This window comes from Ovis canadensis, chromosome 6 (genome assembly GCF_042477335.2).
Source record: "Ovis canadensis isolate MfBH-ARS-UI-01 breed Bighorn chromosome 6, ARS-UI_OviCan_v2, whole genome shotgun sequence".
Lineage (NCBI taxonomy): Eukaryota > Metazoa > Chordata > Mammalia > Artiodactyla > Bovidae > Ovis > Ovis canadensis.
The window spans coordinates 59,407,807-59,434,058 of NC_091250.1; positions in this window are offsets into that span (position 1 = coordinate 59,407,807).

Genomic DNA, 26,252 nt, shown 5'->3' on the forward strand with positions numbered 1-26,252 from the left:
CTGCCTTCAATCTTTCCCAGCATCAGGGTCTTTTCCAGTGAGTCAGTTCTTCACATCAGGTGGCCAAAGGATTGGAGTTTCAGCTTCAGCATCAGTCCTTCCAATGAATATTCAGGACTGATTTTCTGTAGGATAGATTGGTTTGATCTCCCTCCTTTCCAAGGGACTCTTAAGAGTTTTCTCCAACATCACAGTTCAAAAGCATCAGTTCTTCGGCACTCAGCTTTCCTTGAAGCCCAAATCTCATATCCAAACTTGACTACTGGAAAAACTATAGTTTTGACTAGATGGACCTTTGTTGGCAAAGTAATGTCTCTGCTTTTTAATATGCTGTCTAGGTTGGTCATAGTTTTTCTTCCAAAGAGTAAGCATCTTTTAATTTCATGGCTGCATCATATTCTGCAGTGATTTTGGAGCCCAAAACAATAAAGTCTGCCACTGTTTCCATTGCTTCCCCATCTATTTGCCATGAAGTGATGTGACCAGATTTCATGATCTTAGTTTTCTGAATGTTGAGCTTTAAGCCAACTTTTCACTCTCCTCTTTCACTTTCATCAGGAGGCTCTTTAGTTCTTCTTTGCTTTCTGCCATGAGGGTTGGTATCATCTGCATAACTGAGGTTACTGATATTTCTCCTGGCAGTCTGATTCCAGCTTGTGCTTCATCCAGCCCAGCGTTTCTCATGATGTATTCTGCATGTAAGTTAAATAAGCAGGGTGACAATATACAGCCTTGATGTACTCCTTTCCTAATTTAGAAGCAGTCTGTTGTTCCATGTCCAGTTCTAACTGTTGCTTCCTGACCTGCATACAGATTTCTCAGGAGGCAGGTCAGGTGGTCTGGTATTCCCTTCTCTTTCAAAATTTTCCACTGTTTATTGTGATTCACACAGTTAAAGGCTATGGCAAAGTCAATAAAGCAGAAGTTGATGTTTTTCTGGAGCTCTCTTGCTTTTTTGATGATCCAGCTGATGTTGGCAATTTGATCTCTGGTTCCTCTACCTTTTCTAAATCCAGCTTGAATATCTGGAAGTTCATGGTTCACTACTGCTGAAACCTGGCTTGGAGAATTTTGAGCATTACTTTGCTAGCATGTGAGAGGAGTGCAATTGTGTGGTAGTTTGAACATTCTTTTTTTTTTTTTTTGAACTTTCTTTTTTTTGAACATTCTTTTTCATTGCCTTTCATTGGGATTGGAATGAAAACTGATGCTTTCTAGTCTTATGGCCACTGTTGAGTTTTCCAAATTGCTGGCATATTGAATGCAACACTTTCACAGCATCATCTTTTAGGATTTTAAATAGCTCAACTGGAATCCCATCACCTCCACTAGCTTTGTTCATAATGATGCTTCCTAAGGCCCACTTGACTTCTCATTCCAGGATGTCTGGCTCTAGGTGAGTGATCACAGCATCATGGTTACCTGCGTCATGAAGATCTTTTTTTGTATAGATCTTCTGTATATTCTTGCCAGCTCTTCTTAACATCTTCTGCTTCTGTTAGGTCTATACCATTTCTGTCCTTTGTTGTGCCCATCTTTGCATGAAATGTTCCCTTGGTATTTCTAATTTTCTTGAAGAAATCTCTAGTCTTTCTCATTCTATTGTTTTCTTCTACTTCTTTGCACTGATCACTGAGAAAGGCTTTCTTATCTCTCCTTGCTATTCTTTGGAACTCAGCATTCAAATGGGTATAACTTTCCTTTTTTCCTTTGCCTTTCACTTCCCTTCTTTTCTCAGCTATTTGTAAGACCTCCTCAGACAACCATTTTGCCTTTTTGCATTTCTTTTTCTTGGGGATGGTCTTGATCACTACTTCCTATACAATGTCATGAACCTCCATCCATGGTTGTTCAGGCACTCTGTCTATCAGATCTAATCCATTGAATGTATTTGTCACTTCTACTGTATAATCATAAGTGATTTGATTTAGGTCATTCCTGAATGGTCTAGTGGTTTTCCCTACTTTCTTCAATTTAAGTCTGAATTTGGGAATAAGGAGTTCGTGATCTGAGCGACAGTCAGCTCCCAGTCTCGTTTTTGCTGACTGTATAGAGCTTCTCCATCTACTTCCTCTACTCTCTACGTATTGTCTATGTATGTCTCTATTCTCTCTTAGGTCAAAAACTCCTGTGAAGTTGAGCATATGCGCTTAGTTGCTCAGTCGTGTCTGACTCTTTGCAATCCCATGGATGGTAGCCAGGCAGGTTCCTCTGTCCATGGGATTCTCCAGGTGAGAATACTGGAGTGGGTCACCGTTCCCTTCTCCAGGGGATCCTCCCGACCCAAGTGTTAAACATTGGTCTCCTGCACTGCAGGCTGATTCTTATCGGCTAAGCCACCAGGGTAGCCCCTGTGAAGTTGGGAGCTCCATCTCAGATTTGTCTCACTTGCAAACACCCTCCATTCCTTCATTTCTGTCCTAAGAACAAACAAACAGTATTTGGGCAACTGTCAGAAAAAATAGCCAAGAGAGATAAGTGATGAATGTCACCATGGGCAGTTTGCAAGCTTAACAATTCTCTCTGATTCTCTTCCCTTCTAGAATAGTGTTGAAGTTCCCTTCCTCTGAAATTTGAGGTGTCCTGACATCTTTCAGTATGCTACCCATACCAATGGTGCCTGAAAATTCTGCCTGATATCTGGTTTAGAAATAGTTTCTTTGAACCTCTCATCAGAATCAGAAGTGAGTTCTGGCTCTGGCATTACTGCTGGCCATAATTAGCTTAGTTAAACTGCCCCTGTGCATCCTGGCAGGCAGATCACCTACATCAGTACTGCTACCAGCTTAAGCTTGCTCTAGGGAGACATTGTGTGTGACAGACTTTATCTTCAGGGCAAACTGCCACTGAATACAGTTGCAGAATCCATCGCTCTGTTCAGTTCAGCTAAAACTGCATTTGATTGGTGGGCCAAGTGTCAGAATAATAAGGATACTAAATTGTAATCACATGGCACCATTTATCCAGGGGTCTCCGAGGATGTTGCAGGAGTTAGTTAATTCTGATGATGCCTCTGTGACCTAGGTAAGTGTTATTATCCCCATTTTACAGATGAGGAGACTGAGTAATGGAGAAATTAAGCAGCCTGCTCAAGGTTGCTCAACAGAGAGATGAAAACTGAAAAAACACCCCTGAGCTCACTGAGCCTCTGTCTGCCTTGTCAATTAAATACATCAGCTCATCATTACCTGCTGCTTCTTAGATGATCATGTTTTATTAATGTACAGTGTTAGCCAGCTGCCATATTTCACCCAAGAGGTGGCCACCTTTCAATCAAGGAGAGTGTAATTCAGGTTTACCGCAACCATGTTAGCAAATGCTAAGGGGAAGTTAAACTGCCTGTCTTCTGTTATATCACTCATTTGTTGCCCTTAATGACTTCTTGCTTAGGAAAAAAATCCAGTCAGAAACTTTTGATTGGCTGCTTTGCATCTAAAGATAATTGGGGGTAATTTTGGACAGAGGAGGGAACTAGCTGACAGTCATATTTCTCAATAAGGGAGGAAAAACTGCCTTGCTACTAAAAAAAAAAAAAAAAAGGCAAACTCATTATTTTACTTCAACAACAATAGAAAGGTGACTGAAATAAACATGTGAAATGTTCCACGTGACAAGTCTGAAAGGAGGTAAGAAACTTTGAAAGCTGAAAAAGACTATCCAGGTAGAAATGTTTAAGCCCTCCCTTTGGTCAGGGTGTGATCCAATTTTTGTTCTTTGCAGGATTACAGAGTTAATGGAAAGGTGAAGGGCAGAGAAGCCAAGCCTGAGACAGATGTGAAGGAAGGGAAATTTGTTTTCAAGGCCCTTCCATGACCTTTTCTTGGTTTGCTTTCTTGCTCGGTAGCATGTGGCTGTGAGAACGTGGGGCTTAGGAATGGGAAAATATGTTGCCGCTTTTACTTGAGTCACCTTGAGCAAGATTTTTTTTAATTTTCAGACCCCTGTTTCCTCATCTGCAAATCTGGAATATAATCCACCTTGTAGGATTATAGAGAAGACAAAATGGATGGAATAGTGTGTGGGAGACTCTAGTCTGTGCTTAGCAAGTAATAGACGATTAAGAAAAGGTGGACAATGCAACTATCGTTAGTAACCTCTTTCTCTAATATAACTGCCTTCAAGACCCTCCAAACTTTCAAACTCCTCTGTAATATTCAATATGCTCCCTCCAGTCCAGCAAGAAGTGACTCTCCTCTATGCTACTTCCTCTTCCTCCCACCTCCTCCCCCCTCCCCACAGCTTACTTACTCTTTAATCTAACCCTTGAATTCATTCACCTATCAGAATGAATAGGTTTCTTCTTCTCTTCCTCTCTTCCTGTCAGTTTCTTCCTCTGTTTGGTGAGAACCCTCCCTTCTGCCTACCTGATCACACATGATTAGTCTAAGAAACAAATGAATAAATAACTGTTAGCACTGTTAACTCTGGCATGCCATCAATTTTCAGTTTTCAAACATCACCACTATTATTTCTTAAGGCTTCATAAGGGAAGAAATCTCATTTTAATTATTCACAGTAAGACATTAATGATAAAGAGGAAGTGGTTTATCCCTGCTAGGTAACACTGTTTTATTTTAATAGAGGCCTTTAGTGCCTTAATCCAAAATTGGAAATATTAGTGAAAGTTTCCGAAGCAGAGGAAAGAACATGGAGGGGATTTAATGGAATGAAGGAACTCCTAAAATTACCTTGCATGTGTTTTGCCTTTAAACAAGCATTTTTCATCCTGGCACATTTTATGTTTCTGCAAACATTTTGGACAGTACTTAAGGGTGATCTTGAGAGAGAAGTCGTAACAAAAAGGGGTTGATTATCTGGTCATCAAACAGCCAGTGTTCTATTTTCCTTTCTCCTGTCTCTGCTTCCAATACTGAGAAAGCTTCTTTGTTTGACAACCTCAATTTAAACTTTTTTCCCCCATGGCTAAGAATCTTCTGCTGCAAGTGTTAATTGTCCTGACAAGGATGCCTGTCTTCTTAATTTGAACAGCGGCTCTGCTAAATGATGCAAAATATACAAAGATCTATAGTTATCCACCCCCGCCCCAATATGAAATGCTACTATGAAAAGGTCTTCAGGTTTTCACACAAAAATCCTTGCTATCTGTTTCAGTGGTGAAAAAGTAAGCCCAATACAAATACAAAATCCAAATGCCAAAAAGCTAATAAAATGATGAGAAGATCCTGGCACCAATTTTCAGTGCATGCAATGATTGGTGAAATATGCCAAGTCATGTTCAGGAAGAACATTAGGCTGTTCCTATAAATGGGACCTACAGATCAGCTAAAGCAATAGAATCTAATTACTATTATTAATAACAGTAAGAGTATATTCATCTCTCCTATCAGCATGCAGGTATAATATTGACCTTTTCTTTCAAAGACAGCTCTAATGCTATTATTTACTACGCCAGGCATTTTATTCTGCAGTACTAGTCACAAAATGATTAACACAATGATGTCCCATGCTGCACTATCAAAATTCTTCTGAATTCCACTGGATGCAAGGATGGTCATGCCCTTCAGCTGAAGAGTGTCAGTGTCAATGCATTGAAAAAGAAAGGTAGAAAATAAGCACCAGCCTAGCTGAGATGATCAGGTAAACTAACAATGATTGATTAGGTAGAAGGTAACTCACATTTATCCATCTGTCTGTCCATTCATCCATCCTGCTCTACCACCATCTCCAGCATCATGTGTTGAAGAACACCCATTGATGGTAGGATTCCCACCGAAGGTAAGGTATGGCAAAGAGAGTTTGTACTCAATACATCTCATATATTCTAATACATTTCTCATATCGGGGCAATAAGGCTTGTGTATGCCAATGAATTTTGAGAGAAAGTGACATCTGTCACTTCCAGGGCAAGGCAATTAAGTACCAGTATGTCTCCTTTGTGTGAGAGTTGAACTGTGAAGAAAGCTGAGTGCCAAAGAATTGATGCTTTTGAACTGTGGTGTTGGAGAAGACTCTTGAGAGTCCGTTGGACTGCAAGGAGATTCAACCAGTCCATCTTAAAGGAGATCAGTCCTGGGTGTTCATTGGAAGGACTGATGCTGAGGCTGAAGCTCCAATACTTTGGCCACCTCATGCGAAGAGTTGACTCATTGGAAAAGACTCTGATGCTGGGAGGGATTGGGGGCTGGAGGAGAAGGGCACGACAGAGGATGAGATGGCTGGATGGTGTCACTGACTCGATGGACATGAGTCTGAGTGAACTCCGGGAGTTGGTGATGGACAGGGAGGCCTGGCATGCTGCGATTCATGGGGTCCCAAAGAGTCGGACATGACTGAGCGACTGAACTGAACTTAACTGAACTGATGTCTCCTTTACCTCTCTCTTCTCTTGTTAGAACAGTTTTGGAGCTCATGTGTTGCAAATGGCATATCCACATGGTGGATGAAGATGAGCTAGCCTGCTTCCGTGTCAAAAGAAAGAAGGGAGACCCTTTTGTTGTATTAAGCCACTGGATTGTGAGACTTTATCTACAGGAGAAACTAGGGTTCATTTTCTTGATATATAAGATCCAAGCATTATCATAACATGTTAAATGACCCTGGGCACAAGTCTTGAGGCCAATTTCTTCACAAATAAAACAGAGCATCTTTATTGTTAGCATTCTGTAGTTTGCAAAGAGTTTCTTGAGTATATTGGCGGAAAGGCATTCAATTTTTGGATTTAGTCTATAGCTTTCCCTTATTCTCCAGACAGAGTTTTCATGCATAACTCTTTTATAATATTTACCCCATTGTATTGTATTTATTTATGCATCTCTCTGTTGTTGTTGTTGTTGTTTGCTTTTGATTGTTGCATAGAACAGTGAGCTCTTGTGGGGATGGGAATTGTCTTTTTAATCACTTTATCACCAAGACCTGGAAAAATGCTTAGCAATCAATATTTTTTATTGTTGTTGAAATGTAATTATGAATTTATGAATCTTGGAAAGAAAGCTTGCAATAGCTTATCTGTCTCTTTCCTGTCACCACTAGGGGAAAATTGCCATATAGGGTATATAAGGAGTTTTAAAGAACAGACATGCATACACAGGAAGGAAAGAGGATGAGAGATAGGAAGAATGAAAAAGGAATTGAGAATACTAGGGAAGAGAACAGGAATAACTTATTGATGTCAAAGGGGACACAAAAAAATATGAGCTAGTTAAGCCAGATAACATAGTGAGATGTCCAGGTCAGAGCACAGAGGCCATTGCTAGCAGAGCACCTAATCATTTTTGAAGGAGAAAATGAAATGTGACTGAGAATTGGGAGTTCAGAGATGGGATGATCAAATATCCAATATCTTTTCCTTTCAAACAGGGACATGCCATCACTGGGACTTCAAGGGAATGACAATTCGAGGCCCGATGGCAGGGCCTCAACTCTCCAGATGTCCGGGGCCAAGAAATACAAGGCAGGGTGAATTGGTCAGGATGCTGGTGACACATTCAAACTTGTTTGACAAGTAGAACAAGACAGGAAGGTATGACTAGATGCCAAGCGGAGTATCAGGCCTCTGGTATTGTCTCAACTAATATAATCAGGGAAGGAAAACATTCCTTTCTCTCTATTGCTAAAAATGTCCAACCCAAAGTGGGAATCTGAAAAAAGCAACCACTACTCCTCAGCACGTCACTGGGGTCCTCAGAAGGCTATTTAGTGTAACACTGGTTAGCAACTGGTCTTTGCCTGTTTGTTTTCTACCATTAAGGCAGGGAACCTCAGTTTTTAACCATGAAAGAGTCTTCCCTATTTCTGAAACTGGTTCTTGAAACACCATCCCCAATCTGGGGAAAGTGACAAAGCTAAGACAACACTAGCTGATGACCCCAATCTGCCTGACCCTTGATCAAATGCAACTCAAATGGGGGCTCAGGCAAGCCTGAACAAGGTGCCAGCTACATAGAAATACATCCAGGCCGGGGATTACATTGCAAGGTGCCAGAAAGCAAGCAATAAGCAAAAAACTCAAAGATCTAAAGAATAGTAGAAGCAAAGTATTTAGGGAGTATTAAGAGTCAAATGTAAGCCCTGAATCTCTAAAAGGTAGAAGCAAAAGCAAAGAATGAAGTCAAAGAGGACTTCCCTGGCAGTTCAGAGATTAAGACTCTGCCCTTCTAATGCAGGGGGCATGAGTTCGATTTCTGGTCAGGGAACTATGACCTTGCATGCTGTGCAGTGAAGCAAAAAATGAAATCAAAGATCAAGACACAGTTGGTCCTGGAATAAATGAGAGGAGACGAAGAGTAAGGAAGAGGGAGAGGATGATGTTTCTGTGCCAGTGGTTTCCAGTATAGAAAGTGAAAAGTGCAAAGGGAAAGTGTCAGTTACTTATTTGTGTCCAGCTGTTTGTGATCCCATAGACTGTAGGTCACCAGGCTCCTCTGTCCATAGAGTTCTCCAGGCAAGAATACTGGAATGGGTAATGATTCCCTTCTCCAGGGGATCTTCCCAAACCAGGGAATGAACCCAGGGAGCCAGATTTTCTAGTATAGAAAAGTAGACTTCAAAGAGGGCTTCCTGGTGGTTAGACAGTAAAGACTCTGCCTGCAACGCAGAACTGGGGTCAATTCCTGGGTCGGGAAGACCCCTGGAGAAGGGAATGGATACCCACTCAAGTAAGAGTCGGACACAACTGAGTGACTAAGCACAACACAGCTCAGCACCCACTCAAGTATTCTTGTCTGGAGAATTCCATGGACAGAGGAACCTGGAGGGCTGTAGTCCATGGGGTCATAAACAGTGGTACACAATTGAGCAACTAACACTTTCACTTTTTTCAGACTTCAAAGAGTTGCATACCTAGTTCAAACACATGCTGTCCTTTCTCAGGACTTGGGTTCCAGAAACCAAGCCCCTGGATAGCTGTGTACCTAAATTCCTTAAGTTCTGTCTGGTAACTTGCTCCCTCAGCTTCACTGGTGGGTTCATCTTGCTGTATATAGACCTAAGGGAGGCCTCATAAAAACTAGAATTCCACTTTTGGATTTCACAAACCCACAAACTTTTAAGGCTCCTTGTGAGTCATCCAGCAGGAATTTTCTACCTGGCGGTCTCTACCAGATGCACTCTTATTTCCTTAACTGTCTCTTTGTTGTCTGTGCATTAACCTTCCGATCGCCACATCCCTCTCTACTTTCTCTAAGATCACTGTGCTTCTAGGTCCTGCAATCCTCTCTTGAATGCAGCTAGGTCAGTGTGTGTCCTGCCTCCAGACACTGACTCTTTGATTCCTTGGTTTCTAGCTAAGTTCCCAGTTTTAAATCTGATTGCTACGGTCAAATAAGATTGCATATGTAGAGCATCAGTGTATGTGGCACTCAACCAGTCTAACTAAGCTGATAGTTGATTTTGCCTGTTTTTCCCTGATTTTAAAAAAATGCACTCTTTAGCCAATAATGTTAGTGTAATTACTGTTTTTTTTAGTTGGGAGAGAAATTTCCAGTTACTATTTCCTCAGTTTCTCCTATTGTCTCAGAACTGGGTAACATGTCTGGTCAAGGGAAATATTACAGTGATAACAGGACTGCATCACTCACGCTGAGTTCTGGAGCAAGAGTCTAAATACCATGCAGTCAAAGGACCTCCATGTACTACATGAACAAACTGGAGTTTGCTAGCAGGGGAAAAACGGAGAATGATTGTTGAATATGCAACTGACTTTATCTGCATATTCTTATTTATAACATCATCCAATTAACTATAAAAAGAAAATTCTGAAAATTAAAACTGTCCAATAATCCAGTGGAGTCCTGAGTTATTGTTCTGAAAATGTCCAAGCAGAGGTCAGCTGCTTAGACCTGAAAGAATAGTAAAAATGGGAAGCAGAGATAAGTCTTAATTTTCCTGCCCCACATAGCAGATAAAGTCCCTAAGCATCTGGGGAAAATCATGAAAACATTGGATGTGGAGGGTAACTGGAAAGAGAAAACCTTCCAAAAGCAAATTTGGCTCCCTTCACAACTTGGTTGGACCCAGTAAAGCTATGGTCCTTATTGACTAGAACATAGAATGCCGTTTTTTGCAATTTCCATCCTCACATTCCTACCTTAGTAAGGGAATTGCGACCCTATGGATTGTAGCCCACCAGGCTCCTCTGTCCATGGGATTCTCCAGGCAAGAATTCTGGAGTGGATTGCCATGCCCTCCTCAAGGGGATCTTCCTGACCCAGGGATTAAACACGTCTCTTGCGTCTCTTGCATTTGCAGGTGGGTTCTTTACTACTAGCGCTTCCTTGGGAAGTCCTGTAAGGGAACTACTAAGTTTTAATTGTGCATGTGGCTGCCTGGACTACAGTGCCCAGCCTTCTTTGCAGCTGCTGTGACCACACTGAGCTGTCTATAATAGAATGTGTTCAAGTCTCTATGAGTGGCCTTAAAATCAGCAAATTTGTGGTCCTTAGTGTCTTCATCCTCCGGCTTTTTGCCTGAAATGTGGACATGAAGGAAAATGATTTGGGATGATTTCAGTAAAAGCAAAACAGAGAGCAAGCAGACAGAAAGAGTTTCGTTTCCCAAGACGATGAGACCACTAAATCTGTGTTGCTTATGCTGAGCTTGTTGCATGCAAATGATATACACTCCTCTGTTTAAGCTGCCATTATTTTTGCCTGTCACACTCGGCAGATCTTTACCCTAATAAAATTGTGGCTCTTCTTTATTTCAAACAGTACCTTTTACAGTCTTTTGCCAGGTTTCTAATAGTGTAAATCCAGTCTTAACCTCTCTCACTCTCTGTGAATATCTTCATATTTTACTTTTTTGCTGATGATTTTGGGAAGAGAAAATTTCCGAAAATTTTAACCCTCCAGTCCACAAACCTATCTGCATGTGTATCTACCTTTATTTAGATTTAGACTCTCCTGCCATCACAGACAAAGGGGCACATAGCAAGGTTTCTCAAAGACATTATTCTATTTTTCAAAAAATATTAACATTACTCTCTTTGTTGTTATATTACATTGACATTAATATATATTCAGGTTCTCCAACTGTGTGTGTGTGTGTGTGTATTGTCAGAAAGCAGGGGTGGAATTGAGGAGAGAACAGAGCTTAAGAAAGTGATTGAAGTACATTCCCAACCTTAGACTTTGTGATTTTCATCATAAATACCTAGGAAAACACAGAAAGAAATGAGAGAGCATAATAAACCAAGAAACTAAGATTGACAACTAATCTACTGCCAAAATCTTAGAGGAATTTCCTCTAATTATAATATTCATGGAGTGGAAAAGAGAAACACAATTGTCAGGTGACATTAACATATACCTTGTCACTTGCAGGGGATCAAAACTGCAGGCGTGAAAGACACAGAGGCGCATCAACGCACCTGCCTAGGCCTTAGCTCGGAAGAAAAGAATCTGTGACAACCACCAACCAGAAATATATTGCACAGCCATAGCCCTGTCCAAAAGAACACGAGACATGGGTTTTAAACTAGCTCTTGTGTGTATGTGTGTGTCAGCGATGGGTTTATCATATGAGAAGGATTACACACATACACATACATGTACACATACACACTACACATTATACCCCAGATTCCACATTCTCCAGTTTGGATGTCTTCTAAACAATTTCAGAGAATACAAATTTCAGAAATTCTACACACCCATAGGCAGAGAAGTTAAGCTACACCAAATTTTCCTCTTAGAATACAATGTGAAAAGAAAAAAAATTTTTAAAGTATGTTAGTGGAACTCCAAGTTTTGCCTTTATTGTTTTAGACAATGGAAGAACTGCTCACTACTGTCAATCATCCATGAATACATGTTCCACCTAGTAATAATAATAACAAACAAACATCAGATGCTAAATATAGAGGACTTATTGCAAGTCAAGTGGCCTGGATTCTAATGCCATTTCTACACCTTACAAGCTGTGTAACCTTGGGGAAATGGCTTAATTTGTTGCTACCTTAATTTTTTCACCTATAAAATGAGTATAAAACTGTTGGGATGATTATATGTGTTAATGTTTGAAGTACAATACACGTTTGATATCAATGCTGCTGCTGCTAAGTTACTTCAGTTGCGTCCGACTCTGTGCAACCCCATACACAGCAGCCCACAAGGCTCCTCTGTTCATGGAATTCTCCAGGCAAGAATACTGGAGTGGGTTGCTATCAATACCAATGCTCATATGATACAATAAGGTATATGCTATTATAGTGTTCATTTTACAGATAACGTAGGTCTTGTTGAGGTTAAATGACTCTTCTAAGAATTGGTAGACCCAGAATTTGAATGCATCATTTTCAGATGTACCTCTAATATCCCAATTATTACAGTATGTTGCCTCTTCACAGTAAGTTAAGGATACCTCAAGAATAGATGTTAAATACCTCAACGTCACCGTTGACCACTAGACACCACAATTTGATGTTGAACCATAAATATCAACCAACCTTTTGCTCAAGATATGGGAAGAAGATTTTAACTGTAATATAGGATTGAGTGGAAGGAAACGATAGGCCTCGTCAACAATCAATAGATACCCCTTTGTTTAAAGATAACAACACTGAAAACAGAAAAATAAATTGTGCCAGTAAAAATATTGTGCACGTTAAAAGGAAGAAAGAGCAATCAAGATGCAGAAAAAGAACAGTTTAAAAAGTCACTAAAGGAAATAGAAGTTGCAGAAATTGTCTGCTTTGTAATCTTAATAGAAATGAAAACTACAGCCTCTGAATAAAGAGATGAAAGATGAGATTATATGAAAATAAGTTGAGATAAGAGGGGAGTTGGCTGAGAGGCAGGTGGAAATAAAAACAGGAGTTTGACATGATAAAGAAAGATTATAAGGAGATTAAAAATGCAATAATAGAATAGAAATCTGCATTAAAAGCAACAAAGAGCAGAATTAACACTATAGAATTAGTGATGATAAGTTTAAATCCTAGAATCTGCTGAAAAAATGCAGAACGAAGGAAAATGTAGAGATGGTAAGGACAAAGAACAAAGGGAGACAAGCCCAATGTGGGGATTCTTTAGAGACACATACGACACAGAAGTAATTGTTAAGGCTACTTTTGAGGAAATGTGTATAACATCTCTATTCAATGAGTTTACACATCAAAAAGCATTACTGTGTGGGCTATGTATGACTGATATTTTTGTTTTGAATGTATTCATGGGTCAGTATTACTGCTTATTACATGAGTATAATATGAAGAAAAACTACAAAATGCAGATAAATAAATATTTTTAAAGTTGCCTAAGACACATAAATACTGTTAACTCTATACTGTATGTGTATTTCAGATATACATAAAAATTAAGTATATCATACAAACATATGAAACATTAATACCTGATGTTTTATAACATATTTGCATTCATATCTGTAATAAATATTTCTCTTGAAAAGCAACATATTTTTGTCAATGAGAAAACAGTTAAAAATTGAAGCAATCCATAAAATTATCAATAAAAAATTAACCACATCAATTTTTTTGAGACATAAACTGTTGTTACTTTGAAAACATTTTCCAGATATTTCTTTATGTAAATGGATATAAATAGATGATCTATGAATCTTACCAAAGGGAAACATAGAAACATAGATGAACATAGGGAAATTGTTACATAAATTAATCGTACAGCCAATGTGATATCAATATCTGCTTTTTCACTTAGCAATGTACTGAACATATTGCCATGTCAATTAATAATTATTTGTCGAATTCATCTGATTACCTTGTGTGGCTATGCCATGATTTATTTAATGCATTGACTATTAGGAGCACTTGTATTATGTTTAAAACTCTGTGGCTTAGTTTTCTCATCTGAATAAAGGGGATAATTAGATTACATTGAAGATAAGCTGAGATAATAAGCGTACAGAACTTAGATCATTTGTGTTTTCTGCATTTTTTTTTTGGTAAAATTTTGGAAAAGGTTAAATGTTAATCAGCTTCTCATTATTAAGTTGCCTCTTCTTCATAACTCACAAATTCTTTTTGCAATTTGGACTTTCTTATTTTAAAACAAATACTTATTCATTTGCTCATTTCTCGCTTCTCTAGAAAAGTTTGTAATTCTAAACTTAAAGGCCCAAAGAAGGAGCATCTGACTTTTATGTTCTCTTTGATTCTCTATGGTTAATAGTTTACAATGAGAAAGCAGACATTCAGACCCACACCGATGGGTCAACCCATCGATGTGACAAGCAGAAATCATGTAGCCTGAGATCTGGATGACCAGGAAAAATGAACTTTACATTCAAATTTTGTACTAGCTACTGTAACTTTTCATTCCAGGGAAAGTTCTGTTCAACCATTGACAAAACTCTTTGGTAAACCACAGTAGACCTCTGTTATTTTGTTTTGCCTATTTTTGTACCTGGTATTATTGTGGAATCTAGGAATACAGCATTGGACAGCAAAACCAAGGTCTCTGTCTTCATGAAGCCAGCAAGTCAATGAGCAAAACGCAACCAAACAAATAGATGTTGAATTATATGTACTGAAAAATATAATGAAAGAAAGTAATGTCTCTTATACACTCTTACTTTTAGACTCATAAATGATAAATCAATTTTAAAATGAAATACCATCCTTACCTATCAAATTGAACTTTAAAACTAATAAATAATGTGATTATTCATATAAGCAAAGAAAGGAAATCAACTTAAATATCCAAAAAGAACTGCTCCGGTGAATTATGGTGCCCTCACACAATGAAAGATTATTCAGTCCTCTGCTCTGAGGGAACATGAGATTAAGTAGTCACAGGATTCTACCCTCCAGGCATATCAATAGTAGCATTATGAATTGGATATCATTTCAGCACATTTAAGACTGAAACAAGAAATAGATCTTCTCAGTTAGCCACCTTGAGTCGCCTGATCCTATTTATAAGGCTCTTGAACATTAAATGGCTCTTTGAAAACAGTCTTTTCATACCTTAAGTGCAGCTTGAATCAGAAACACATATATTTTGCAGCTATTTGAATCACAAAAATGATTGAGTTTTTGTCAGTTTAAGAGGGATTATCAACTCTGCATATCATGTCTTTGAAATGCCAATGGACTCTCTCCTACAGGATTTTTACTGAAAGAAACACACACTTTATTGTCAGATGCAACTTGGTTTGCATCTCAGCTTTAGCCATGCATTGCCCCTGCAGATTTTCTACATTCTCTTTAGCGCATTTTACTTACTTGTAAATTGGGGATTGCAGTGAATGGTTTGAGAGTACTGAATGGGTTCAAGTTTATAGATCATCTAGATTTGTATTTGGTTCACAGTTGACAAATTTAAGAATGTTTTCATTTCTTTACTTTTCTTTTTCCTTTGTAGCTTCCCCCTGCCTGGTAGGAAGATCTATAGATGACTAGTTCTGGTTGGGAAATTAAATCCTTGAGGTGGGAAAGACGGGACACTGGGTAGGAAGGCTGTCTTTTGCAGTGGCAAAGAATGTTAGACTTGTGTTAACTTTAAAACCAAGTGTTATTGAAAACAGAACTCAAAGACCACAGAACTGGGTGGAGAATGTGGAAATTCCTAATAATAAATAGGAGTACTAGGCAAATAAAATGGAGCAAGATAATTTGGGGTTCAGGCCAACTGGATGATCAAGTGTCATGAAAAAGTCAGACAGAAAATTAGAGCCCAAGTTCATCCTTCATACAGTCTGGAGTTGAAGACAAAGATTCTAGCTTTCTCAAAGTAAGGCAGGGACTCAGGATGCTAGTGGCATATGAAATTATTTTAGGTAATACAACAATAATTATAAGTCAATAGTTACTTTCTATGAAAAAAGAAAATGGTTTTATGAACAATAGAACATTTTCTTTTATAATCAATTGATACAATTTTTTTTAAAGTAAGTTGATTTTTCCTTATACAATGGAATATAACTCAGCCATAAAAAAGGACAAATTTGAGTCAGTTATAGTGAGGTGGATGAACCTAGAGCCTGTTATAAATAGTGATATAAATCAGAGAAGAACAAATATAGCATATAAACACATATATATGGAATCTAGAAAAATAATATTGATGAACCTGTTTGCATGGAAGGAGACACAAATGTAGAGCCTGGACTTGTGGACACAGTGGGAGAGGGAGAGAGTGAATGAACAGAGAAATTAGCATCAACAAATATACACTATCAGTAAGTCGGATAAGTGGTGAGAAGTTGCTGAGCAGCACAGAAAGCCCAGTCTGGGGCTCTGTGATGACCTAGAGGGGTGGGTGGGGCCAGGGGAGGGAGGCCAGTCAGGGAGGGGACTGTGTTAGTCAGTTATGTCTGACTCTTCGCAACCCCAAGGACTGTAGCCCACAAGCCTTCTCTGTCCATGGAATTCTCCAGGCAAGAGTACTGGAGTGGATTGTCATTCCCTTCTTCAGAGAAACTTCCCAACCCGGGGATCAAACCCTAGCCCCCTGCCTCGCAGGCTGATTCTTTACTGTTTGAGCTACAGAAAAGTCTCCTACAGGAAGGAACGGGAGGTATGTATAATTATGCCTGATTTGCATTGTTGTATGGCAGAAATGAAAGTGAAAGAGGAGAGTGAAAAAGTTGGCCTAAAGCTCAACATTCAGAAAACGAAGATCATGTCATCTGGTCCCATCACTTCATGGCAAATAGATGGGGAAACAGTGGAAACTGTCAGACTTCATTTTTGGGGGGCTCCAAAATTACTGCAGATGGTGATTGCAGCCGTGAAATTAAAAGACACTTACTCCTTGGAAGGAAAGTTATGACCAACCTAGACAGCATATTGAAAAGCAGAGACATTACTTTGCCAACTAAGGTCCGTCTATCAAGGCTATGGTTTTTCCAGTGGTCATGTATGGATGTGAGAGTTGGACTGTGAAGAAGGCTGAGTGCCGAAGAATTGATGCCTTTGAACTGGGGTGTTGGAGAAGACTCTTGAGAGTCCCTTGGACTGCAAGGAGATCCAACCAGTCCACTCTGAAGGAGATCAGCCCTAGGTATTCATTGAAAGGAATGATGCTAAAGATGAAACTCCAGTACTTTGGCCACCTCATGGGAAGAGTTGACTCATTGGAAAATACCCTGATGCTGGGAGGGATTGAGGGCAGGAGGAGCAGGGGACGACAGAGGATGAGATTGCTGGAAGGCATCACCGACTCAATGGACATGAGTCTGAGTGAACTCCGGGAGATGGTGATGGACAGCGAGGCCTGGCGTGCTGTGATTAATGGGGTCGCAAAGAGTCGGACACGACTGAGCGACTGAACTGAACTGATGGCAGAAACCAACACAATAATATAAAATTTATTTTTTTAATTAAATTTAAAAATAAATAAGTTGATATTAGGGGAAAATGTAAAAATGAATGAGTACAGGAGTTTCTCAGATATGACTCAAGTACAATAGGCGGTATGTTGATCAGTTGCTAAATAATCATGTCTGACTCTTTGCAACCTCATGGACTATTACACGCCAAGCTCCTCTGTCCTCCACGATCTCCCAGAGTTTGCTCAAATTCATGTCTATTAAGTTGGTGATGCTATCTAACAATCTCATCCTCTGCTGTTCCCTGCTAATTTTGCCTTTAGTCTTTCCCAGTACCAGGGTCTTTTCCCATAAATCAGCTCTTTGCATCAGGTGGCCAAAGTATTGGAGCTTCAGCTTCAGTATTAGTCCTTCTAATGAACATTCAGGATTGATTTCCTTAAGGATTGACTGGTTAGATCTCTTTGCAGTCCAAGGGATTCTTCAAGAATCTCCTCTAGCACCACAATTCAAAAGCATCAATTCTTCAGCACTCAACCTTTTTTTATGGTCTAACTCTCACATCCGTACATGACTATTGGAAAAACCATAGCTTTGACTGTCTGGACTTGTGTTGGCAAAGTGATGTCTCTTCTTTTTAATACATTGTCTAGATTTCTCATAGCTTTCCTTCCAAGGAGCAAGTCTTTTTAATATTATGCCTGCAGTCACCATCCAGAGTGATTTTGGAGCCCAAGAAGAGAAAATCTTTCACTGCTTCCACTTTTCCCCCACCTATTTGCCATGAAGTTATGGGACCAGATGCCACTACAAACTTAATTTTTTGAATGAATTTCAACACAGATTTTTTACTCTCTTCTTTCACCCCACTCTCTTTTCATCCTTATCAAGAGGCTCTTTAGTTTCTCTTCACTTTCTGCCATTATGGTAGTATCATCTGCATATATGAGGTTGTTGATATTTCTCCCAGACACCTTCTGAACTGGGGGAAGGGGCAAGGGCTTATTTTCTGGCAACGTATCCTTTTCCCTTTTCATACTGTCCGTAGTTCTACAGGCAAGAACACTGGAGAGGCTTGCCATTTCCCCCTCTAGTGGACCCCATTTTTTCAGATCTCTTTACTATGACACATCCATCTTGGGTGGCCTGCGAGGCATGGCTCATAGCTTCTCTGAGTTACACAAGCCCCTTCACCATAACAAGGCTGTGATCCATGATAGGTGGTATACATGACTGTCTACAGTGCGGGAACCACTATTCCAGACAAAGTCAAGAAAGAGGGCTCTTCTTAGTCCATCTGGGTTGCTGTGACAAAATATCATAGTTGGGTTTTTTCTAAACAGGAAACATTCTCACAGTTCTGGAGGCAGGGAAATCCAAGATCAAGTTGCTGTCAGATTCAGCAACTGATGATGAGGATGGCCTGGTGATGGCCCAGCTTCACTGACAGCTGTGGTTCCACTGTAACCCCACATAGTGGAACAGGCAAGGGAGCTTTCTCCAGTCACTTCTATAAGGGCACTAATTCCATTTGTAAGAGGGACCTAATAACATCCCGAAGGGTGTACTTTCTAAATGCCGTCTCCATTGGAATTAAGTTTCAGCATATGAATATGGGAGGGCACAGCATTCAGACCACAGCAGGGTTTCAGAGAACAGCAAGATATTCCTAAGCCAGCATTGTGTGTGTGAGCTGATAGGCATTTATTGCTCTGAAAATTACTCAAGTGCCCTTGACTTAGGTCCCAGAGTAGTGCCATATACACAATATGTACCCGGTGATTGTCAGTTCCCTTCAATCTTTTGACTGTTGACCTGCTCCTCATCATTTGAAACCCTTCCTGTTGGCAATTAGACCCTCTCATCCAGTCTGTCAAAAGGGCCATGGTGAGAGGCTGAATTCCATATCTCTCCCTGGTCCTGAGTGCTTGGCCCTTACCAGTTCAGAGAAAGGTCAAGCTTGGTCAGAGACTTTCCTAAATTGCACACTTTACTAAACTTTCAGCAGGACAGGCAATTCACCGCAAACTTAGACTGTTACTCTGTAAAATCTTAAAGAAAATCAGTGATAGCAGGACCTTTTCATTTGAAGAATGGGGAAATCAAAGCACCATTAAGTCCTGCCTGGCAAAATGATAACCACCAGGAGATACACTGCTACAGGCTGGAGATCCAATAGTGAAAAGCAAATGGAGAGATATAGCTTCTGCTGGCATTTGGAAATCCAACACCCTGGATACAATTGGATACATGAGCATATCCAGAACCCAAGAAATCACCATGACTAATGACAGGGAGGGGGCATTTAAAAATGCTATGGCCTCTTGTCAAGGACAGGAAGGCCTAGGCTAGGAAAAAGTAACACAGAGTTCAATGGATGAAATCAGATTATTTAGGTCTTTATTAATCAGAGTTCAGGGGCGTAGACTGTGGGAAAGAAAATGTTTCCTATGAAATGTAAAAGGAAGATACTGTCCATTGAACAATGATTGTGGACAAAGCATTTTACATATATTATGTTATTTTATTTATCAGCTGATTCAATAAATATTTATTGAAGAGCTAATACATTGTTGTTATAAGCCAGGGAATATCAAAGTGAGGAAGACAACATCTTTCTCCACAGGGAACTCAGATCTCAGTGAAAGAGACAACTAAAGTAACCAATAGATGCTGTAATTTCAGATGTAACTGAGTATTATGAAGGAAAAATAAATTAGGTAAAGATTAAAGAGAGTCTGAGAAGACAGGCTATTGGACAAAAAGTGATGAGAAAGGTCATGGGACAAAGCACACTAAAGGGAATTACAGTGAATGCTATGAAAAATGTAAGGCTGGCTCCAGCAAGAGGAGCAATTGCTCAGGCCTGAAGGCTGGAATGTGCTCGACCCATCCAAGGAAGAGCCAACGTGGCTAGAGCTGAGTAAGTGAGGAAAGAAAGGTTAGAAAGAAGCGTGGATGGGTGGAGCCTGTGGAGGCAGCCAGAGACCCCGGCAGGAACCTGGGTCATCTCACCCTCAGTAATCTCGTGAGGAAAACTCTTCTTTCTTGATTTCTAAATTATTTTTTAAATTGGAGGATAACTGCCTTACAATAGTGTGTTGGTTTCTTTCATACAACAATGGGAATCAGTCATAATTTTATATACATGGAGATATATATATCCATGGATATATATATCCCCTCCCCCCTAGTTCCCCTCCCATCCCACCCCTTTAGGTGTCACAGAGCACCAGGCTGGGCTCCTTGTGCTACATAGCCACTTCCTACTAGCTGTCTACTTTACGCATGGTAGTGTATATATGTCAATGACACTTTCTCAACTCATCCCACCTTCTCCTTGCCCTGCTGTGTCCACAAGTCTGTTATCTATGTCTGTGTCTCCATTCCTTCCCGGCAGATGGGTTCATCAATACCATTTTCTAGATTCCACATATATGTGTTAATATACAATATTTGTTTCTCTTTCTGATTTGCTTCACTCTGTGTAACAGGCTCTAGGTTCATCCACCGCAGGGAAGCTTTTTGATTCTAGATTCTAAGATGAATGAATCTGAGAAGAGGATATCAGAGTTATTAAAATATTATGATATATTAAAGTATTATAGTATAACATTTATATAGTATGTTATGGTTTATGTAATTATACATTCTATAATTATATATGATATACTGTAATTACATAGATGTAATAGATGTAATTACATGGATGTAATTAAATAGATGTTATACATGGCATTAGATGTTATAGATGGCATCAATGTGTAAAATGTGAAATTTGCATTTCTAGAAAGTCTTATTCTTCAGAAAATCACCAGGACATATATTAAAGGAGTTTATGTACATAATTTTATTTACTGATAAATCACTGAAGTGCAAGTAATTGTCCATAAGCATAGGAATCAAAATACATTATGGTCTTTACATCATAAAGAGTAAACTTTAATGTATACACTTTTTTTGAAAATTAGGATTCTGAAGCATCCTAGCATGATATGCAGAATGTGACTAAACAATCTAACTATAAAATTATATCACAATTGTGTAAAACAACCTCACTGAATGGATGAGGGGAAAAAACACTAATCTGTAACTTTGGAAATGTGTGGAGTCTATAAATTTAAAGGCAGAAGAAATTATACAGAAAGGTTATACTCCAGATAACATTATTTCCCATTTGGATATGAGTTAACATCTCTGATACTATTATACATGTATATTTGAATAATTAAATAAATGGCTGGCAGATGGTGGGGGCCAGGTTTCTCATTGTTGGAGAGGGAGGTTATAGGTGATCAAGCAGAAAAGACTAGAATGATCTATGTTGTAAGGGATTAGAGTCAGAGACATCAGTATAAATTTATATTTTGCTTAATATAGATACAGATGGTTAGACATAGTAATATTTATAGCTCTGTGTATATACACAGGTAAATATACACAAACATGTATTTCTTCATTCTGGCAGCTTAGGATGCCTAGGAGCCAGAGTATCCCAGTAGCAAGAAGTACATCAAGAATCCAGATCTTAGTTTCCACTGCTATTGTCTATTTGGGGACAATTTTTCTTGAAGAAATGTTTTTTCCTCCAAAGGCAGGAAGTATACAAGATGGGGCTGGAATGGTAGTGACAGAAATTGAACACACACACACAAAATGATCAAGGGTGGGGACATGGATTAGGGACCCAAGAGTCCAGCAAAACAGCTCCTGTTGAACTAAGATGGAACAATTTGAAGAACAAAATACAAAAGGTCATAGTGGATTATAACTTAGAGTATAAAATAAATATCTGTGAGTCTAAACTGCTACAAATAAGTGATAAATAAATGGGGGAAAAGAGACAAATCCTCCGCACAGAATTCAAAACATTTCATTTATTCAGCCCACCCTCCAGAAGGTGGAGTAGGACTCTCCACTCCTTCAGTGTGGGCCCTCTACAGTGACTTCCCTTTAAAAAGACAACAGTGTAGGAACGGGCTGGGAAGAGTAACTTTACAGTGAAGAAAACTGACAGATATTACTTAAGGCAGGTGATCAAGGTCTATAGATACAGCGATAAGTCATTTGATATTATAGTCCACAGGGCTGCAGAGTCAGACATGACTGAGCAACTGAACACACACACACACACACACACACACACACACACACAACACACACCCTTTTGATAGCACATACTGGAAATTTCTCTTTGATTCTGTGCTCTTTACTCAAAACTCATTAACCCAGGGATTTCTCTGGTGGTCTAGTGGGTAAGACTCCACCCTCCCCATGCAGGGGGTCAAGGTTCAGTCCCTGGTCAGGGAATGAGATCTTGCATGGTGCTATGAAGACTGAATTGGGGGCAGGAGGAGAAGGGGACGACAGAGGATGAGATGGCTGGATGGCATCACTGACTCGATGGACATGAGTCTGAGTGAACTCCAGGAGTTGGTGATGGACAGGGAGGCCTGGCGTGCTGCGATTCATGGGGTCGCAATAAGTCGGACACGACTGAGCGACTGAACTGAACTGAACTGCTGAAGACTGAAGATCCCACCTAACGCAACCAAGACTAGGCACAGCCAAATAAACAAATATTTTAAAAAATCATTAGTCCAATCTAATCATGAAAAAAATCAGACAAAACCGAGGAACATTTTACAAAATATCTGACTAGTATTCTTCTAAATTATTAGGATCATCAAAAACAAGGAACACTTAAGAAAGGGTCAAAACCATGAGGAGCCAAAAGAGACATGACTCTTAAAGGTAACATGTTATTGTGGATGGACTCCAAGAATAGAAAAAAGTGCAAGAGGTCAAAACTACGTATACTCCGATGGTAAAGAGTCTGCCTGCCATGCGGGAGACCTGGGTTTGATCCCTGGATCAGGAAGATGCCCTGGAGAAGGAAATGGCAACCCACTCCATTGTTCTTTCCTGGAAAATCCCATGGATGGAGGAGCCTGGTGGGCTACAGTCCATGGGGTTGCAAAGAGTTGGACACAACTGAACAACTAACACTTCCACTTTTCACTTTCCCATGGATAGCTCCAAGAGAAAGCCAAAAGTCTCTGCCCCATGGTGCAGTGTTCTAGTTGGATTGTTTTGGTTTTATCTCCTACAGCCTTTAAACCCAAAGATTTGAGTCTCCAATGTAAGCAGGTATTGGGGAATGAATTGTGTGATCAATCTTAGAAGACAATAGGAGCTGAAGCCATTTGATTGATTCAGATGCAATGAAACAGACTTCCCTGGTGGTCCAGTGGTAAAGACTTCATCTTCCAATGCAGATACAATAAAACATGTAAGCACCTCATAAGCCAGACCTCTGGTGTTAACAGATCAGCCCCAAATTCCTCAATAGTCTGAATAATACAAGAAGCCACATTAGATCCAACAGTGTGCTTAGCATGGAACTAAAGCAAGGAAGCATAAATTGATTGATTTGAACTGGAATTAAACTCACACACTCTGACTACTGTAAATGGTGCTGCAATGAATTTTGGGGTGCCTGTGTCTTTTTGAATTATGGTTTCCTCATGGTATATGCTCAGTTGTAGGATTGCTGGTGCATATGTTATTTCTATTTTTAGTTTTTTAAAGAACTTCCATATTGTTCTCCATAGTGACTGTATAGGTTTATATTCCCACCAACAGTGCCAGAGGATTCCCTTTTCTCCACTTACTCTCCTAGACATACATCCCATTGTTCTTCACAGCACTATCTACAATAGCCAGGACATGGAACCAACCTAAATGTCCACTGACAGATGAAAGGATAAAGAAAATGTGGTTCATATATACAGTGGAATATTACTCAGCCATAAAAGGGAATGAAATTGAGTCATAAGCAGAGATGCGGATGGGCCTAAATTCTGTTATATAGAGTGAAGTAAGACAGAAAGAGAAAGACAAGAAAGTAAGTCAGAAAAAGAAAAACAAATCTTGCAGGGCATTCTCTATGCAGACATAGAGAATGGCTGTGTGGACCTGGGAGGCAGGGTTGAAGCGAGAGACTGAGATTGACATATATACATTACCATGTGTAAAATAGTCAGTGAAAACATGTTGTATAGTACATGGAATTCAGCTTGATGCTCTGTGGTGACCTAGATGGGTGGGACAGGGGAAGCGAGATCCAGGAAGCAGGGGATATATGTATGTGTATACAGATAGCTGATTTACTTTGTTGTACAGCAGAAACTAACACAACATTTTCAAGTAACTATAGCCCAATGAATTAAAAATAAAAATGTTTAGATGCTCTTAGTCCATCTTGCTACAAGAAAGGATTTTCTCTGGTAATACTAGCAGTCCGTCACATTCTGCCTTCTTAGTTTTTCTGTTCCTGGTTTTGTCAACCTGGTTGGCACTAGAATCACTTGGGGGACTTTGAAAACCACTGATACTGGATTCCCATCCCAGGGTGTCTATGGAGGTGGGATTTAAACTGCTACCTTGGCTCTAGGAAATAGCTCCACAGATTCATTTGATCATCACAGATCGATGTCTTCTATTCCCCCTGTGAACACCCTCATACCACTTATGAAAGTCAAATTATTTTGTTCTGGAACTTTTATTTCAAAGAACCATAAAAGCTAGAATGATAATGGGAACTTCATATTTTAACAGACAAGTGCTATCAGTATAACAACACATGCTGTATGCTGATGAATTGCAATGTTCAATTCCAATAAAATATATCTTTATTCATATACACTTTTATATCACCCTCTATAAGAAAAGGAATTACATTTCTGCCAGACATTTTCTTAACTTAGAGAAATTCCTGCCAGTCTCTCCTGGTTCTTCTGTAAGGGCAGTCCATGCCATGGTCCTCATCACTGGGAAAATATGACAGAGAGGTGGTGAGAAGAGGGCTTGGTATTTATTAGTTTGTACAATGTCACATTATTATTTTGCACCATGTTATCTCTGGTTTGGTATGGTTCTAAATGGTCAATTTTCTATGCTGTTCCTTCCTTCCAATTCCCAGCACTGGAAGTGGGCTTTGGAGGTGGCAGGAGACATTGGCTATGACTCATTCATGGGCTTATTCATATAAATTACCTTCTCCTCTTCCTCCCTGCATTACTTATGGTGTGTGAAAAATTTATCAGACCTTCCCTTCTACAAAGAGAGAACAAAGACACAGACTAAAATGAAAACACGGCCCCAACAGGTTTGTTCCTCTTGTTTTTCTTGTTCATAATGTTTCCTGGTTCAATACGAGGATAGATAGGTATTGTGTTTGAAAATAAAATTTTTTATTTTGTAGGTACTTATAAAATGTTATTTCTTAAAAGAAAATAATAAATTAAGCTAAACAAAGGAATTAAACACTTACAACTAATATTAGTGGAGAAGCACAAAAGGAACAGCCGAGGCATTACCATCCAAATGCAGTGGGCAGTACTCTCAGTGAGCTACCACTCCTCTCTGCAAGTGGTTTTGTACATTTCTCTTTTATCCACTACTTGCAGATTCGAAGGTTTAATACTGAAAAGACAGCTGAGCTTCCCCCATGTCGGCGTCACCTCGGTCACTACCCGCATTTATATGTATATGTACTTTCACCTTTCACTTCTTCCTTTCAAGTGCGAGGAAGACACATATGCATCTGACTTCTCTTACACATCTGGCTTCATCCAACACATCTGGCATCCTTCAATACATCTGTTTATACTAAATATATCCACTTGAATCAAATGCATGTAGCATTTTCCTCAAACACAGATTTCCATTTGAACCCAATTTTACAACGTTTTAGAAATAAGCTGTAGATTCTGATTTTGCTCTACCTTATTTCCTTGTCATCTGATGACAATGAAAGCAACTTGAATAGTGGACTGGCAGTTGTGGCTCTCTCTTTTCCAAAATGCACTGGGAGTAACTTTCATTGCAGAGCTGATGGCAGAATTTAGCTCTGAAGTTCCCAGAAACTGAGCCTCAGCTGTTATTTGGGGGCCGGGAAAAGCAAAGAAAGTGAGCCTGCAGTATTCTCGCTCCTGGCTTGCTTTGTTTGTGTAGTGGTCTTCCGTGAGCTAGGAAAACAT